This window comes from Ailuropoda melanoleuca, chromosome 5 (assembly GCF_002007445.2).
Source record: "Ailuropoda melanoleuca isolate Jingjing chromosome 5, ASM200744v2, whole genome shotgun sequence".
NCBI classification, from domain to species: Eukaryota; Metazoa; Chordata; class Mammalia; order Carnivora; family Ursidae; genus Ailuropoda; species Ailuropoda melanoleuca.
The window spans coordinates 23,096,874-23,115,215 of record NC_048222.1 but is presented as its reverse complement, the minus strand read 5'-3'; the positions used below and the strand labels follow the sequence as shown (position 1 = coordinate 23,115,215).

Sequence of the window (18,342 nt, the reverse complement as noted above, 5' to 3'; positions counted from 1 at the left end):
TGCCTGGGTGGCTCAGATCATGATCCTGAGATCCTGGGATCAAGCCCACACTGGGATCCCAGCTCAGCGGGGAGCCTACTTCTCCCTCTCCCCCTGCTGGTTGTCTCTCTCTCGCGCGCGTAAATAAAATCTTTAAAAAAAAAAAAAAGTACAAGAATGTTCAAGGTAGCTTTATTAGTGAACTGCAAAGATCAGTAGTAGAATGGATACATGAGCTGTGATCTATCCATTCAGTGGAATACTATGTAGCAATGAAAAGAGACAAGTTATTGCTACGTTCACAACATGGATGAAATTCCAAAACGTAAGTTGAGCAAAACAAACCACATTTCAACAACTACATTTCAACATTATCTCATTTCTATCCATCTCAAAATCAAGGTAAAGCAAACTACGCTGCTTTAGAGAAAAGCAAGGAAATGATTGCAAAAGTCAGAAGAGTTGTTACCCGTTGGGGGGATGTGGGGGCTGTGATCGGGAGGGGTCCCATGGAGGGGAGAGTATTTGAATTTTTGACTTGGGTTACTTGACTGCATGCTTTGTAATTAGCTGTTCCATTACCCTTATGATCTGTGCTGTACATTTTATAATAAACGAGATAAGATCATACCAAGTGATCTAACAGGTGAACATAGCACCAAATGCCTGACAAGGTGCTGTATCTGTAATTACAAAGTTAAATGAAGAAATGAGTAGAACATAGGAGCCGGAGATAAAGGAGTACTGGGCAGGTGCGCGAGCAGGTGAGCTGGTTCCGCTACCAGCCCTACTTCCCTTGACAGCCCTCCCTTGGGATTCCTCCCTTGTGCTCTGTGCTGCGTGGCCCCCTGCTGGAATGCTGTGATAGATGCCGCGCTGACCACAGAGGGCCATAAGGGGGCGCTACCCTGCTGGACGAGACATGGAGGTGGGTTCTGGAGGGGTTTTGTCAGGCTGTGGTGGCGTTGCCTGAAGTCGAGGCCAGACCCTGTCCTCCCAGCTGGCTGTCAGCCTTGGTAGTACTATGCAGCAGTAGCTGAATTTTTTTTACAGACCTTTTGATTTTGTTCAGAAGTTGCCAGTCAGATATAAGCCAGGCTTAAGTAGGGGGAAAGAGCTTGCTATGCACTTGCCGCACGAATTGAGAATAAGTACAAACAAATCCACAAATCTGGCATTCTTCTTAAGAGTAGGAAGACTCGTGTGTAAAGACTGCCAGCCTTGAGTCAAGTCATCCGAAATGCCAAGTCACTGCATGAAAAGCTGAGCGCTCCCAACTCAATGCTCCAAAGCAACACAGACATTCTAAAACAGGAACCGAAAAAAGTGAAAATCAGATGCTCCAAACATGAACTGATCTGAAGGCATTGTAAGAAGGACACCGTCATTGAGATGGAACCCAAGTCCATCAAACCACACGTACCTTTTCCACGCAGAATGCAAGAGTCACGAGCGTTCCCATCCACTCCCTCATCAGTTTGTTCGGGTTGGAAAGGAGAGCTTCCCCCTGTGTTCACACAGGCTCTCTCCAATGCTGTGTGCACCCTCCTTTCTCCCAGTCTGAGGACTCATTGCTGGTGGGTGGGAGGGAGCTCTTCCTAAGACCCCCTCTTCAGCCCTCTTATCTTGGGCACTGCCCACATTACTTCCCACCAAGTCTTCCTGGCCCAGCTCGACCTACAACGAAAAGGAGTATCAGTCCTCCACGGGGTTTTCCTCATGACCCTGCATCTGGACTTGAACTATTCCTCCTGCCCCACACCCTGAAAGTAGGAGGGCCTTACTCTTAGATTTGTCTTGACCTTCAAAGCAAGGTGATCGCAGATCATCCAGAAGCCCCATAAAAACCTTGATTTATTCCCCCTCTCTTTTCAAAAGTCATTTTGAATTGGTTTGTTTTGCCCTTCAGTTTAAGACACTATAATTGAGCGAACTGTTGCACTTTTAATTAACTTGAAGGTTGGCGGAGTTAAAAGCCTCACACTACTGTTTTGTAAATACATTACATGTGGTTCTTATGAGTAACTTATTTCCATGTTGTTGTGGTCTCTAGATAAGGTAGTTTATTTTAGATCATCTCTCAAGACATTAACAAAATGTACAATATCCATGAGCCTGGAACTATTTTAAGCTTAAAAAGTGATTTTTGTAAACTGAGAGCAGTATTTACTGCAGCTAAGAGAGAAATATGACAGTTACTTGCTATTTACATAAATAATGGTTCAACTTATTTCAGTAACTTATTTTTAACTTGTTAAAACAAGAAAAATGACTCAAATCACTCTGCAAATAATGTTTTCCTATGAATAGTGTGAGAGTAGGTGAGACACAGTAATTTCACGACAATGAATAATTCTGTCCCCGGTCGGAGGCTGCAGGTGACTAGACAGTCCTGGGAAATGCTAAACCAGTTACATTCTCATATCTTGGGCAGCTTAATGATTGAGGTTAGAGAAATGGATAAAATAATCCCTCAGAATTTCTTCTAGTCCCTTTATTTTCTGCCAAAAAAATGGGACAAACCCAGTGTTCAAATTTCAGCTGCATAACCTAGTTCTATCCACTAGAGGGCTGAATGTCTTCATTATAAAATAACCAGGGCCCTCCTGTCCTAGTACCAACACACTCCTGTAGTTCTTCAAACAAGACTAGTCCCCTTTCTAGGATACCTGAAATTTCCAGAAAATTTCCACTTACAAATGTACGTGTCAATCAGGGTTTTCCTTAACCTTAATTCCTTTCTTTCTCCTTCCTTTCATAGGTCTTTTTTCAATATCTCGAATTAGCAGACCCACTTTCTTCCAGATCTTTGTCCCTGCTACTACCTGGCCCTGGAATGACTGACTCCTTACAAGTGTGACCTTTGCTCAGTGCCACCACTGCTGAGACTGCCCCTGGCCACTAGGCCTCTGTTCTTGTTCCAAGTTACTTTCTGTTTACTTTCCAGCACCTGCCACCAGCAGAAATTATCCTGCTCATGAATGCATTGTCTGTCTCTTTCAACAACTATCCCATCACAAGGGGCTTTTTCACGGCCATATCCCCAGTATCCAGAACAACATCACCCAACACGTAGTAGATGTTTAGTAAGTACTGTTGAAAAATGCCCGGGGGCGCCTGGGTGGCTCAGTCGGTTAAGCATCCCACTCTCGGTTTGGGCCCAGGTCGTGCTCTCAGGGTCATGAGAATGAGCCCCGTGTGGCAAAAAGAGCTGCACTGGGGTCATGAGGAGTGGCTGATTATATACTTCAGGTTGGGAGGGGGTGAGGGACAGCACAAACTCCAAGGTCTTTTGGAAACAAGGTTTCCAGGATCCTGAGGGGGCTAGCTATTGTTAGAAAAACATTATTTATTACTGTTTAGTAAAAACTCAGTCATGAGACCCTTCAGGTGTATATCGGTGGGTCATATGCTTAGGGGATGTTTGCCAACATGTATTTTGGGGGGTAGACATGAAGGAAGTTTCCAAAGGAATTTTTATATGTTAAAGTAAACTTACAGGAGCCTGGGGGTCGGGCTAGGATTGCCTTTTGCCCTTAGCAAAGTATTAACACTCAGGCAGCTGAGTCCCTAGAGGAATGTCATTCTGCCGGTTTCAAGGACTTGTCAGTGGGCTGAAGTAATAAGGAAATTCCATTTTTCTTTTTTCCTCTTTTTCCCACATCAGCGGCCACATAGGGCTCTGTGTGAGAGCTGCCTCGGAGGGGTGGCTTCCCTGCCTTCCTGTCGGGTGGTGTCCTTGGCACCCTTACCCCACCTCTGCTGACATTTCCTTCACAGGAAAAGTAGAACAAAGTATGTAACTCCTTTCACCTTTTTAAGCACTCTCTTTATAGCATATTTCCATATTTCCAACTATGCTCAGAAAAATATCATTTTAGGGGCGCCTGGGTGACTCAGTTGATTAAGACTCTTGATTTCAGCTCAGGTCTTAATCTCAGGGTCCTGAGATGGAGCCCCAAGTGGGGTTCCGCATTCAGCATGGGGTCTGCTTGAAATTCTCTCTCCCTCCCTCTCTGCCCCTCCCACTTCCTCTCTCTCGCTCTCAAATAAGTACATAAATCTTAAAAACAAAAAAGAAAGAAAGATACCATTTTAAAGATTTTTGCAGCCCCCTGGTCATCTATGCAGAGGAAGCTTCTTCCAAATTCTTCCAGCTTCTTCCAGCTATGGGGGCATCCTGCCACCTATTACCTTCCAACACAACCGCTCTCCAACACCAGCTGGGGTCCCGCACCTCACCGCATTCTGACAGTAACAACCTGGAGTTCCGGCAGAGGCCACAGGCCGTGGGCTGGTCTTCCGGGTATGGCCAACCCCTCCCTTGAAACAATCTAAAGGCCCATTATGAACCACCTCATTAGCATGAAAAAGGCACTCTGAATCACCAAAGACACAGCTAACCTCAGGAAATCCCACAGGTTTTTGAAGTTCTAAGGCAGGAACTGGACAGAGGCCGAATGTTTTGTTATACCTACTGAAACTCCCAGATAACTAGCTCCCGCAGCACTAGCCTTCTGGGTCAGACTGGCGCTGTCTGGGGAGGGGGCTGAGAACTCAGGAAAGCATAGACTTGCAGGTCCATCTTAAAACGGCAGATGTCCTTCCCCGTCATCCAGTTCAGCTCATTTTTCTGAGACACCAGGTGAACAGAGAAGCTCAGAGACTCTTGCCCAGAGTTGACCAGTTGGCCAGTAACAATGCAAATAACAGAGCATAGGAACTGTGTCTGTGGTAGGTCACTGTTACACAGCCTTGCCACTGTGTATTTCCTCATGTACAAATCATTTGTACACAGGCCGGTGACCATCTTTCGTAATGAAGCTGTTATGTTTAATCCCCAAGCAAGACCTCCTTGACAGCACTCTTCCCAGGAACCTACCTTAGCCAAGGTACTCTGTGTCCTTGACAGCATCAAGTCATCTTTTAAATAACCTGAGAGGTGGGTAAGACACCTCGTTGGTTGAGGTAAGACACCTCGTTGGTTGCTTGGTTTGGGAGGTGAGAATGTGTGAAACCCTCAAAGGGCAATGTCAAGAAACAGAAGGGGGTGCTTTCACAGGGGACAGGCGCTGTCCGGGAAGGACTATGCAGGTGTTGAGGTGAGTGTGCTATGTGGGAGGAGGGCCAAACTGCTCATCTGGGCAGAGCAGCCAAGAGTTCGAAGCTGGAAGGGCAGCCAGAGGCTACAGAATAGAGAAGAGGCGACAAGAGGCTAGCTTCTGAGCAGAGAAGAGGGGGTTCCCCAAAACGCCAAAACACTTCTGCTGGTGTGGCTAAGGAGGGAAAAAGTCAGGGGTACAGCCCTGCTCTACTCCCTATAGCCTCCTCCCCATGCCCTTGACATCTCTCAGACGCACCCCCTCCTCTCCCCTGACCTTCTGCCACAGCCTCTCCCTGCCCCCTTGACCCTCTCCTGCATTTTCTCCTACCCATTTCTCAGTAAACGTGTGCTACCACGGACTGTTTGTGTGAGTGGGGGCTTTTGTTTTAATCCCAAAAACCAACATTGTCTCTGACTCCTACACTCTGTATTCTAGGGCTCAGCTGATTCAATTAGTCCTGTTGAAGAGACCCTTCCTGTTGACTAATTCAATATAAAGTTATTAGGGCTCTTACTAACATCTTTCAAATATCCCTTCTCCTTTGCCATTTAAAATAGCATAATCATGGTAGTCCTATCCCTCATGGTCACAAGTCCTACCATCATTCAAGGCGAAGACACTATACAGGGGGTGAAACATTGGGCGCCATCTTAAAATTCTGCCCCCTGAATCAGCCGAAGCATTTTCAGTCCCTCTGCGTCCTCTCAAAGACACCAGAATCATTAAGATCTGTAATCTCTGGGACTTTTTGAATATGTAATGATGCTACTCCTTTCTTGCTGTACTTTCCCTGTGTCCTGGCAAGTTGGTACTACTCCTGATTCTCAGGTTCTTTTATTTTTTAATATTTCACTTAAATTCAGTATAGTTAACGTATAATATATTATTAGTTTCAGGGGTAGAATTTAGTGATTCATCGGTTGCTTATAACACTCAGTGCTCATTACATCAAGTGCCTCCTTAATGCCCATCACCCAGTTACCCCATCTCCCACCCACCTCCCCTCCAACAACCCTCAGTTTGTTCCCTATAGTGAAGAGCCTCTTACGGTTTGCCTCCCTCTCTGTTTTCAGCTTATTTTATTTTTCCTTCCCTTCCCCTGTGTTCATCCGTTCTTTCTTAAATTCCACATATAAGTGAATCATATGGTATTTATCTTTCTCTGACTGACTTATTTCATTTAGAATACCCTCTAGTTCCATCCACGTCGTTGCAAATGGCAAGATTTCAGTCTTTTTGAAGGTTGCATAATAGCATAATATTCCATTGTATATATGAACTGCATCTCCTTTATCCATTCATCTGTTGATGGATATCTGGGCTCTTTCCATAACTTGGCTATTGTAGACATCACTGCTATAAACATTGGGGTGCAGGTTCTCCTTCGGATCACTGCATTTATATCTTTGGGTTAAATACCTAGTAGGGCAACTGCTGGGCCATAGGATATGTCTATTTTCAACTTTTTGAGGAACCTCCATACTGTTTTCCAGAGTGGCTATACCAGTTTGCATTCCCACCAATAGTGTAAGAGCAATCCCTATCAAAATACCCCAGCATTTTTCGCAGAGCTGGACCAAACAATTCTAAAATTTGTTGGGAACCAGAAAAGACCCCAAATAGCCAAAGTAATGTTGAAAAAGAAAACCAAAGCTGGAGGCATCACGATGCCTGACTTCAAGCTCTATGACAAAGCTGTGATCACCAAGACAGTATGGTACTGGCACGAAAACAGACATAGATCAATGGAACAGAATAGAGAACCCAGAGATGGACCCTCAACTCTATGGTCAACGAATCTTCCACAAAGCAGTAAAGAATATCCAATGGAAAAAAGACAGTCTCTTCAACAAATGGTGTTGGGAAAATTGGACAGCCAAACGCAGAAGAATGAAATTGGACCATACACAAAAATAAATTCAGAATGCATGAAAGACCTAAATGTGAGACGGGAACCCATCAGATTCCTGGAGGAGAATACAGGCAGCAACCTCTGTGACCTCTGCTGCAGCAACTTCTTACTAGACATGTTTCTGGAGGCAAGGGAAACAAAAGCAAAAATGATCTATTGGGACTTCATGAAGATAAAAACTTCTGCACAGTGAAGGAAACAATCAAGGAAACTAAAAGGCAATCTTGGGTTCATAATCTATCACCTGAAGATAATGAAAGCCCTCATGTGGCACAGAGGGGGGACCGTAGTTTTTTGTAATTACAGGATGTTTAATGGTAATGTCTCCAATAAAAATTCTTTCATAGTTTCACTAAATGAGTGTTTGTAACATCCTGTGCATAATGCACCCAAATGGAAACAATTCAAATTTCTATCAACAGTAGAATGGACAGATACAATAGTATACTTACACAATGTTTATTTATAAAATGGTGTATTTATACAATACAATGGTATGCTGCAATGAGAATAAGCTACGAGTGAACTGAAAAATATAGAGGAATTTCTTGTGTAATATATTTAGGGGAAAAGCCAACCATAAATTTGTGAAAACAGTAAGATTACATTTAAATAAAAAGTTCCAAAACAGACTAAGCTAACTTACAATGTTCAAAATCATCATAACCCTGAAGGGAAGAGTAACAATGATTAGATGGATAATTCTGTGGTGTGATCTTGATCTGAGTATATTTTCATGAGTTAGTTCAATAAGTAAAAATTCACTGGACTCTATACTTATGAATGCTATTATTTTCTGCATGTATTTTATATTTCAATAAAAAGTTCAAGGATAGATAAAGCAAATGATAACCACAAGAAAATATATGAAAGAAAATATCCTCAAATAAATTACAAACAGAAGATAAGTAAGACAATCACCCTCCTGAAAATACCTCTGCGATAACGTTCTCTGCTCATACGATGCTTTTGACTTTGAAATTATTTTACGGATGAAGTCAGGTTACGAAGAATGTAGAATTACCTATCAACTCACACATATTACAACATAAGCACATTTTCTTTTTTTTTTTTTTTAAAGATTTTATTTATTTATTTGACATAGAGACAGCCAATGAGAGAGAGACAAGCAGGGGGAGTGGGAGAGGAAGAAGCAGGCTCCCCAGCAGAGGGGCCCGATGTGGGGCTCGATGTGGGGCTCGATCCTAGAACGCCGGGATCATGCCCTGAGCCGAAGGTGGAAGCTTAACAACAGAGCCACCCAGGCGCCCCAAAACATAAGCACATTTTCTGGAATAAAACCATCCCTTTTATTTCCTACAGATCAGGTAGAAGTTCTGCCCTGAGGCTTTCATGCTGTCACATTCACTTTATTTTTTTTTAATTTATTTTTTTATTATGATATGTTAGTCACCATACAGTACATCATTAGTTTTTGATATAGTGTTCCATGATTCATTGTTTGCGTATAATACCCAGTGCTCCATGCAATATGTGCCCTCCTTAACACCCATCACAGGGCTAGCCCATCCCTCCACCCCCTCCCCTCCAAAACCCTCAGTTTGTTTCCCTGAGTCCATAGTGTCTTGTGGTTCATTCCCCCTTCTGTTTACCCCCCTTCATTCTTCCCTTCCTTCTCCTACCGATCTCCCTGCTATTTCTTATGTTCCACAAATGAGTGAAGCTATATGATAATTGTCTTTCTCTGCTTGACTTATTTCACTTAGCATAATCTCCTCCAGTTCCATCCATATTGCTGCAAATGTTGGGTAATCATTCTTTCTGATAGCTGAGTAATATTCCATTGTATATATGGACCACATCTTTATCCATTTGTCTGTTGAAGGGCATCTCGGGTCCTTCCACAGTTTGGCTATTGTGTCACATTCACTTTAACACAGAGCTTTGGGCTAATTTTGGTGGAATGGCTCTATGCCCCGTAGCAAGCATCTTGGCTGTTTCAGTGGGCTTGGCATAGCTTTTTTTTTTTTTTGTATATATTATCATTAAGGAGCAAAAAGTAAATAATTTTTAAAAATATATAACCTTGTAGTTTATTTCCAATCACTTGGTTTATAGAGAACAAAACAGATTGCAGCATATCATATTGAACACGAGTAACCTTCTCAAAGGATGTGAATGAATGACATATGAATGAATGACATTACATTGGATGAGTAGATATCATAAACACAGATACACGACTATTAATTGTAATGTATTTTGGAATGGCAGTGATTCTGACTTGAAATCTACATTTCACATTTAATTCTGGGAAATCTTTGTTGGTATTATACTTTCTTTTATCTCGTGTATGCATCAACTATTGGTGATAGATTTCATCTGCTCTATGGTAGTTTTGTGTTGAGATCATTAAATATAAGGTAGTGTAAACCAATGGTGTCGGAGGTCTGGGAGAGTTAATATCCTTATGTTTTTTCTCTCCTGGTTCTGTCCTAGACTTTGCATCTTCTCATTTTATTATCTTTGCCGGGTTATCCAATCCATCACTGTGCTCTAAAAAATCTATGTCTACACTGCTGACATTTTTTTTAAAACATTATTCGACAATTCTATACATGACTCAGTGCCTATCATGATGAGTGTACTCTTTAATCCCCATCACCTATTTCACCCATCCACCCACCCCCCTCCCCTTTGGTAGTCATCAGTTTGTTCTCGAGACTTAAGAGTCTGCATCTTGGTTTGTCTTTCTCCTTTTTTTTTTTTTCCTTTTTTCATTTGTTTTGTTTCTTACATTCTACATATGAGTGAAATCATATGGTTTTTGTCTTTGATTGGCTTATTTTGCTTAGCATTATACTCTCTAGCTCCATCTCTGTTGTTGCAAATGACAAGATTTCATTCTTTTTTATGGCTGAATAATATCCTGTATCCCTTTGATGTATCCCTTTGAATTAGTGTTTTTGTATTCTTTGGGTAAATACCCAGTCGTGCAATTACTGGATCATAGGGTAGTTCCATTTTTAACTTTTTGAAGAAACTTCATACTGTTTTCCGCAGTGGCTGCACCAGTCTGCACTCCCACCAACAGTGCATGAGGACGTCGAGAACATCTTCTCCAATACTTACTGTTTCTTGTGTTTTTTATTTTAGCCATTTCGACAGGTGTGAGATGATTTCATTGTAGTTTTGATTTGCATTTCCCTGATGATGAGTGATGTTTAGCATCTTCTCATGTGTCTGTTGGCCATCTGGGTGTCTTCTTTGGAGAAATGTCTCTTCATGTCTTCTGCTCACTTTTTAATTGGATCATTTGTTTTTTGGGTGTTGAGAAGTTCTTCATATATTTTAGATACTAAATCTTTATCAGAGATGTCATTTGCAAATATCTTCTCCCATTTTAGTTTTATTGATTGTTTCCTTCATTGTGCAAAAGCTTTTTATTTTGATGTAGTCCCAATAGTTTATTTTTGCTTTTGTTTCCCTTGCCTCAGGAGATATATCTAGAAAGAAGTTCCTACATCCAGTGTCGGAGAAATTACTGCCTGTACTTTCTTCTAGGATTTTTATAGTTTCAAGTCTTACATTTAGGTCCTTAATCCATTTTGAATTTATCTGTGCATGGTGTAAGCCAGTGGTCCAGTTTCATTCTTTTGCATGTTGCTGTCCAACTATCTCAATGCCAGTCTAATACCATGTTTTTGAAAAGCCTTTTATTTGAAATGATTACAGATGTATAGGAAGTTGTAAAAAAATGTACAAGAATGTCCTGTGCACCCTTCACCAGGCTTCTTCCTGGTACTGTGGTACCATCTTGCATAACTGAGGTACAATAGCAAAGCCAAGAATTCGACATTGGTACAATCTTCAGGATTTACTCATATTTCACCCATTTTCTGCATGCATGCATTTGCTGTTATTGTTGTTGCAAAAGCAAATACAAATAGAATCAAAACATTAATTTTGCATGGTACCAAAAGGAAAAGAAACTCTTCCCCCATCCCCTTCTCTTTCAGAGCACTTTTTAAGAAAAGTTGTAATTATACATTCTTTCACTATCCCTTTGAGTCATTTGTAAACCTTTTTAAAACCTAAATGAATTTCTCACCAGCTTTATAACTCAGGGCTTTCTTTCAAGGACTTGGGAACCATCTCTCTGAAATGCAATCATCAAGGAAGACAGGATTCCTATCTTCTAGTCCCCATGGGAGAGTAGAAGCCTAACTTCAGTGGGCATCTCCTTCCAAGTTGCAAAACTACCTCTCGTTGTAAAGATATGAGAAGTTTATTTATCCTTTGGATGAACCCGATTAGCTAACACAGATGGTGACCTCAGCTATCAGATGAATTTCTAATAAACTGTGCATAATAAATGGTACTGTCAGGTCCTTTTATTTGAGGACTGGTTATTGTTTATCTCAAGAACATGTGTGTAATGGATTGTACCTGCCTGGTGATATAAAAGGCTAAGATTTCTATCTTTGCACTGTTTTAGTGGATTGCTTGGGATGCACATCATATTCCGGTTCAATCATAAACTGTTTTCTGTCTTGTAGAGATGTTTTCTGGGTTAACAGGAGATTTTAACCATGTGTGGTTCTGTGCAACTTGATAACATTGCAGATTGTTTAATCATCACAACCAAGATATATAACCATTCCATCACCACAAAGTCCCCTCCTGCCACCACTTTCTGGCTACACCAATCTACCTGTCCCCTTCTCCCAACCCCTGGCAACCACCAATATATTCAAGAAAATTATATACATAGAATTATATTATAAAGTATGTAACATTTAGAGATTGGCTCTTTTTCACTCAGCATACTTCTCTTGAGGTCCATCCACATTGTTGTGTGTATCAATAGTTCATTCCTTTTTATTGCTGAAAAGTATTCCATGGTAAATGGCTTTTTAGACAATTCATTTATGAAGGACATTTGGGTGGTTTCCAGTTTGGGACTATAATGAATACAACCACTGTAAACATTTGTGTTCATGTTTATTTGTGAACAAAAGTTTTCTTTACTCTGGGACAAATGTCCAAGACACAGTTGTTGGGTCATATACTAAATACAGGTCTCATTTTTAAAGAAACTGACTATTTCTAGAATGTTTGTACCCTACCAGTGATGAAGTCTGAGTGATCCAGTTTCTCCAAATCCTTATCAGCATTTGGTGTTATCACAATTTTTTGTTTTGGTCATTCCAATAGGTGTGGAGTTTTAACCACATTGTGATTTTAGTTTGCATTTCCCGAATGGCTAATGATACTAAACATCTTTTGGTGTGTTTATTTGCCATCTATTAATCCTCTCCACTGTAATGCTGATCATGACTTTTGCCTGTTTTCTAATTGGACTTTTTGTTTTGCTGTGGGATTTTCAGAGCTCTTTCTACATTCTAGATACAAGTCATTTGTCAGATACATAGTTTGCAAATGTTTTCCCCCAGTCTGTACCTTGTCTTTTCATTCTCTTCCCAGAGTCTTTTGGAGAGAAAAACATTTTACCTTTGGTGAAGTCCAGTTTATCAATTTTTTCCTTTTATTGCTTTTAGTATCAAGTCTAAGAATTCTTATTTTTTTTAAGATTTATTTATTTATTTATTTGACAGAGAGAGAGATAGCCAGAGAGAGAGGGAACACAAGCAGGGGGAGTGGGAGACGAAGAGGCAGGCTCATAGCGGAGGAGCCTGATGTGGGGCTCGATCCCAGAACGCCGGGATCACGCCCTGAGCCGAAGGCAGACACTTAACGACTGTGCCACCCAGGTGCCCCTCAAGTCTAAGAATTCTTCATCTAACCCTAGGTCCTGAAGACTTTTCCTTTTTTTTTTTTCTAAAGTTTTATAGTTTTACATTTTACATGTTAGTCCATAATCCATTTTGAGTTAATTTTTTTATTAGATGTGAGAGTTAAGTGAAGGTTCCTTTTTTTTTTTTTTTTTTTTTGACTATGGATGTCTGGTTGTTCCAGCACCATTTCCTGAAAAAGCTATCCTTCTTCCACTAACTTGCTCTTGCATATTTGTCAAAAATCATCTGGCATATTTGTGTGGGTCTGTTTCTGAGTTCTCTGCTTCTCTATTCTGTGCCATTGATCCATGTATCTAACTCCCCACTGATACCACACTGTCTTGATTACTGTAGCTAGACAATAACCCTCAACACTGGGTAGAGTAATTCCTCCCAGTTTAATCTTTTTCAAAAACTTTTTTAACTATTCTCTGTCCTTTGCCTTTCCACACACATTTTAAAATAAGCTTGTCTATGTCTACAAAATACCTTGCTGGGATTTTGATAGGAATCATCCAAAACCTATAGATTATTGAGGAGAACTGAGTCTTTACTATGTTGAGTGTTCCAATTCATGAACATGGTATGTCTCTCTCTATATTTAGATCTTCTTTGATTTCTTTCATCAGCATTTTGCGATTTTCAATGTACAGATCCTGTACATGTTTTACTACACTTGTATCTAAATATTTCTTTTTCTTTGGAGTGATTGTAACTCACTTTGAACTGACTGAATTCATTTATTAATTCAAGGAGGGCTTTCTTTTGTGGATTCTGTTAGAGTTATTAATTACATAGACAATCATGTCATCCATGAAAAAGAACAGTTCTATTTCTTCAAGTCCAATCTATATGCCTTTTATTTTTTTTCTTTCCTTATTACACTAACTATAACTAGTATCACTGTTTGTAGTTGATACGTCTCCTAAGTCTCTCCATTTAAAAAAAATAATAAACTTTTTTTTAGAATAGTTTTTGATTTAAAGAAAATTGTAGAGATAGTACAGTTTCCCCTACTGTTAACATCTTACAGTAATGTGGTACATTTGTCACAACTAATGAATCAATACTGATACATTAGTAAAGTCCATAATGGATTCATGTTTTCTTAGTTTTTACCTAGTGCTCTTTCTCTATTCCATGTGTGGATCCCAGTCAAGACAAAACATTATATCTAGTCCTCACCTGTAGTCCTCAAGTTTGTCTTAGCTCTGACAGTTTTTCAGACTTTCTTTGCTTTTGATGACCATAACAGTCTGGAAGAGTACTGTTCAGGTATTTTGTAGAACACCTCTCAATTGGGATTTGTCTGACATTTTTCTCACGGCTAGACAGGGGTTGTGGGCTTTTGGGAGAAAGCTCACAAAGGTAAAGTGCCACTCTTACCAAAACATATCAAGGATACATGCTATATCAACATGATTTATTACTGCTGATGTTGTCCTTGGTCAGTTGACCGAGGTAATGTTTGTCAGGTTCCTGTGCTGTAACTCTCCCATTCCAACAATGAGAAACCTGTTCCCACCATCCACCTACTTAAGTGTTCATTAGTAATATTACTTTTAATTAAGAGAGGCATGGAGAAAGTCCCTCAGACCCCTTGATACTGAAACCAGGCAAGAAATGTCTAGTTACAATTCCTCAAATGAAACGCCCTTGATTTTCCCACAGTTTCATTTCATTATCTTCAACCTACCTAATAACCAAGGCCGCTTAGGAACCTTGGACATGAGCATACTTACAGCTAATGTTGAAATTGGAAAGTTTGTGTGGATGTCAACATTAAAATTTTTTGGTATTTCCAAAGAATTCACATGATTTCCTGTTCAGTTACAAAAGGTAATCTGAAAAAATCAAACTGCCACCCTCCCTGGGTAAATTCACCTTTGTGGTTTCTTCTTATAACTTACAGTCAATTGTGCTTATGTGGGTGTCCAAACAGTCTAAAGTTCCCTTATTTCTTATTCTGTGTAAGGCTATGTTTGAAGATTGTGTGCTATAAAGAGAACCAGAACAGATAACCAATGCCAAGCAGCAATCTTGGCCAAGGGCTTCCCTCTTGAGAATGTAATGCAGCATGACCACATTGCTGACCAGGATGGTAAATAAGGCATACCCCTGGGGCAGATTATAATAACTATTCCTGAGAGAAGAATCAGAGTCTGGTCAAGTGAACCCACAGGTCAGGAAGTTCTGTTCGCTCTTACAGTTCTCTTCGGTAAGTGTTCTCAAAAGCAAGGAGGTCAGCCCTTTTATTTTTCCACGTCATTTCTCAGAAGGAGAGATGTTTCAAGTGCACTTTCAAGCTGTTTAAAAGGATTGAACAACAGAGGCATCTTTATCTGGGATCTTTATCCTGAAAGCGGAAGACAGAAAGTTGTCACTACTAAGATGAAAGAGTAGGTGGCTTGAAACACTGGAAGACTTTGTAAGGGTCAAGGTGTGAATGCTGACAGACAGACATCCAGGGGATTGGAGATGTATGCTTTATGGAGAAAACTGCAAATAGCCATTTGCTCCTCTAAATCGAGGATAGGCATTTTCTTTCTAAACCCAAATTAACATTAATTCCACTCCTGCTCTAATTTGCAGTGTACCCTCAGAACATTCTAAAGTTGTTTGAAAATCACAGCATAAAGCTTACGTGCACATACCATTAATTTCTGAGCTCAGAAGTTCAAATGAGATCCTTTATTAGGGTGTTCACCCTGCAGGGTGGGGGGTGGTGAGGTCAGCTACACATGTATTGTAACAGGAAAGAGAAGAATACAGCAGAACAGCCAGAAGGAATTGGCTGATGGAGAGGACAACCTTCCACAGAACGCTCTTTGTTCTGTGGCGCTAGGTGAAGAAAAGGAATGGGTGATCTGTATGCAACATTTGGGGTTTGTGCATTTTGCCACCTCAACGTCTGCAGTGGTCACAACAGCCACTCCCGTCCCTCCATGACTGACTTCCACAGAGGACCTGTGCACAAATTTAGATAGAGACATCTCTGTCTTGCACAACATTCCAGAAAAGTCAGGCTTGATATTGTCAAAAGTGTTGGTAATTCCCTAAATGCCAAGAACAGACCCCACACTGCAGCTTTCTTTGTTGTCCATTGCTCCTGGCTTTGTTCACTTGCTGAGCTTTCCACGGGTAAGCTCATTTTTCACCTGGAAGAAAAGAGAAAAGAGCCCTGTAGTCCAGATGGTGACCCAGTCACTCAGGTCTGCACTGCTTCCCCGTGGAATTACCCAGGACCGTGGCATCGTGAAGTCCTCTGTCCATGAGGTAGGGCTTCTTGGAGGTTCAGACACGGCCAGGCCAAGGAGACTTTTTGAGTCTCCTGGTTTAATAAAAAATAAAAAATAAAAATTAAGAAATGCAAGCATTATGGTATGTTTTAAAATTTTGTATTTAACAAATGGATGCTTTTAAAAATGCAAATCTGTATAGTTGTGCTATCCCCCAGTTAACTATAGGACTTATAAGTAAAACATTGTTATATGGTTTCTTTTATGGGACATGAGCCTAAATTTTATTATTAAAGTATTGTCTGTCCATCTCTTCAGTGTATCTATCTCTCTGACCCTACATATAATGACATTAGAAAATAATGTCGAGTTGAACTTTGACGTAACTGGCCCCCAGTCCCAGGCTCTGCTGCCTGACATCCCAAAGCCTGGAAACTGTACCGGGTCCCCAAATACCCTGACATTAGCTCTGAACGGTCACCTGGGCCCTGGAGGGAGGTGTTTAGTTGTATGCGACAGGTCAAAATGGAGTTAAAGTTCAAGAGTATTTGAGTTTCGCATCCCCGACAGCTGATTTAAGATGGCGGTCAAGTTGATTTCAAATAACTGATTAGTTACTAATTACTAATTTGTTGTATTTTTATGTTTTATTAGCTACTCTGAATCTATTCATGAATTGCTATAGACTGACAGTAAAGAGTTTCTCATCTCCTTGGCAAAGAATTTAGCTTACATCTTTGAGCCTATCTGCAGTTATTTTTTTTTTTTAAGATTTTATTTATTTATTCGACAGAGATAGAGACAGCCAGCGAGAGAGGGAACAAGCAGGGGGAGTGGGAGAGGAAGAAGCAGGCTCATAGCTGAAGAGCCTGATGTGGGGCTCGATCCCATAACGCCGGGATCACGCCCTGAGCCGAAGGCAGACGCTTAACCGCTGTGCCACCCAGGCGCCCCTGCAGTTATTTTTTAAAAAAGATTCTATTTATTTATTTGACAGAGGGAGAGGGAGAGAGAACGAGAGAGCACACAAGCAGTGTGAGCGACAGAGGGAGAGGGAGAAGTTGGGTCTGACATAGGGCTCGATCCCAGAACCCTGGGATCATGACCTGAGCCAAATGAAGAGTCTGATATTTAACCAGCTGAGCCACGCAGGCTCCCCTGGAGTTATTTTTTTTAATTTTAGTTCCAGTAGAGTTGAAATAGTGTTACATTAGTTTCAGGTGTATAACATAGTGGTTCAACACTTCCATAATCACCCAGCGCTCATGACACTCCTTACTCCCCATCACCTATTTCACCCATCCCCCACCCACCTCCCCTCTGGTGACCATCAGTTTGTTCTCTAGAGTTAAAAGTCTTTTTGGTTTGTCTCTTTTTTTTTCTCCTTTGTTCATTTGTTTTGTTTCTTAAATTCCATATATGAGTAAAATCATATGGTATTTGTCTTTCTCTGACTGGCTTATTTCACTTAGCATTATATTCTCTAACTCCATCCATGTTGTTGCAAATGGCAAGAATTCGTTCTATTTATGGTTGAATAATTTGCCTATATATATATATATATATATACACACTCATCTGTGGAGGGACACTTGGGCTGTTTGCGAGTTTGGCTACTGTATTTACTGCTGCAATAAAGCATAAGGGTACATACATCCTTTTGAACACTTTGAACCTGTCTGCAGTTTTGCATCTGACATTTAAGTAATGTTGACGTGCTAAGAGGTTTTGTTCTGTTTTCTTTCATCTCAAAATGCAAATGAAACTTGATCCAGAAAGTTTGTACTATGATAAAACGGTCAAATAACTTCTACAAGGAGGGAGCTAACTGTGTACTATTGCATTTTCAGGAAAAGCACAACCAACCATTATGAAATAAGCCCCTAAGGCATTTCCACGGAAGTAGGGGTAAGAAGCCTTATTTTCACTTTACTTACATGGATATGCTTCATGGGGAGGCCAGCTGGTTTGGATAAAACAAGCAGTAGGAGGGGCGCCTGGTGGCTCAGTCGGTTAAGCATCAACTCTTGATCTCAGTTCAGGTCTTGATCTCAGGGTCGGGGGTTCAAGCCCTGCATCGGGCTCCGTGCTGAACATGGAACCTACTTGAAAACAAAAAACCGAAAAATACAAACAGTAGCATGTTCTTGAACAGTGTCTACCAGCCTGTGACACAAGACAAGAAGTCCCCCTGGGGCACAGAGGTACCTCAACGAACTCCGACAGACAGTGGGGCCAGAGGAAGACAAGCCAGACGAGGCGTAAGGCAGATCCCGGGATGTCACTGAAAAGGGCATGGGTTGTGCTGCTTCCATGATTCGACCAAAGGGAGAGGATTTCAGGCTCTG

General features: G+C 40.9%; 3 long non-coding RNA genes across 4 annotated transcripts in view; 1 reads left to right on the top strand and 2 right to left on the bottom strand.

Moving 5' to 3' along the window:
• The window catches only part of LOC117802301, a 22,877-nt gene extending 4,968 nt beyond the window's left edge, over window positions 1-17,909 (top strand). The window contains exon 3 of the long non-coding RNA XR_004625412.1: window positions 17,845-17,909. This is a non-coding gene — a long non-coding RNA (uncharacterized LOC117802301). The remainder of the gene's footprint in view (window positions 1-17,844) is intronic.
• LOC109488410 lies at window positions 1,171-4,267 on the bottom strand. Its single transcript, XR_002141387.2, has 3 exons — window positions 4,071-4,267; window positions 1,403-1,656; window positions 1,171-1,284 (listed from the first exon to the last, which is right to left on the bottom strand). It is a non-coding gene; the product is annotated as an uncharacterized LOC109488410 (long non-coding RNA).
• Window positions 15,451-18,342, bottom strand: LOC117802300. 2 transcript variants are annotated; one of them, XR_004625411.1, is made up of 4 exons: window positions 18,203-18,342; window positions 17,932-18,096; window positions 15,995-16,086; window positions 15,451-15,913 (listed from the first exon to the last, which is right to left on the bottom strand). It is a non-coding gene; the product is annotated as an uncharacterized LOC117802300 (long non-coding RNA). The 2 variants fall into 2 exon arrangements; XR_004625410.1 differs by having other exon boundaries at window positions 17,932-18,221.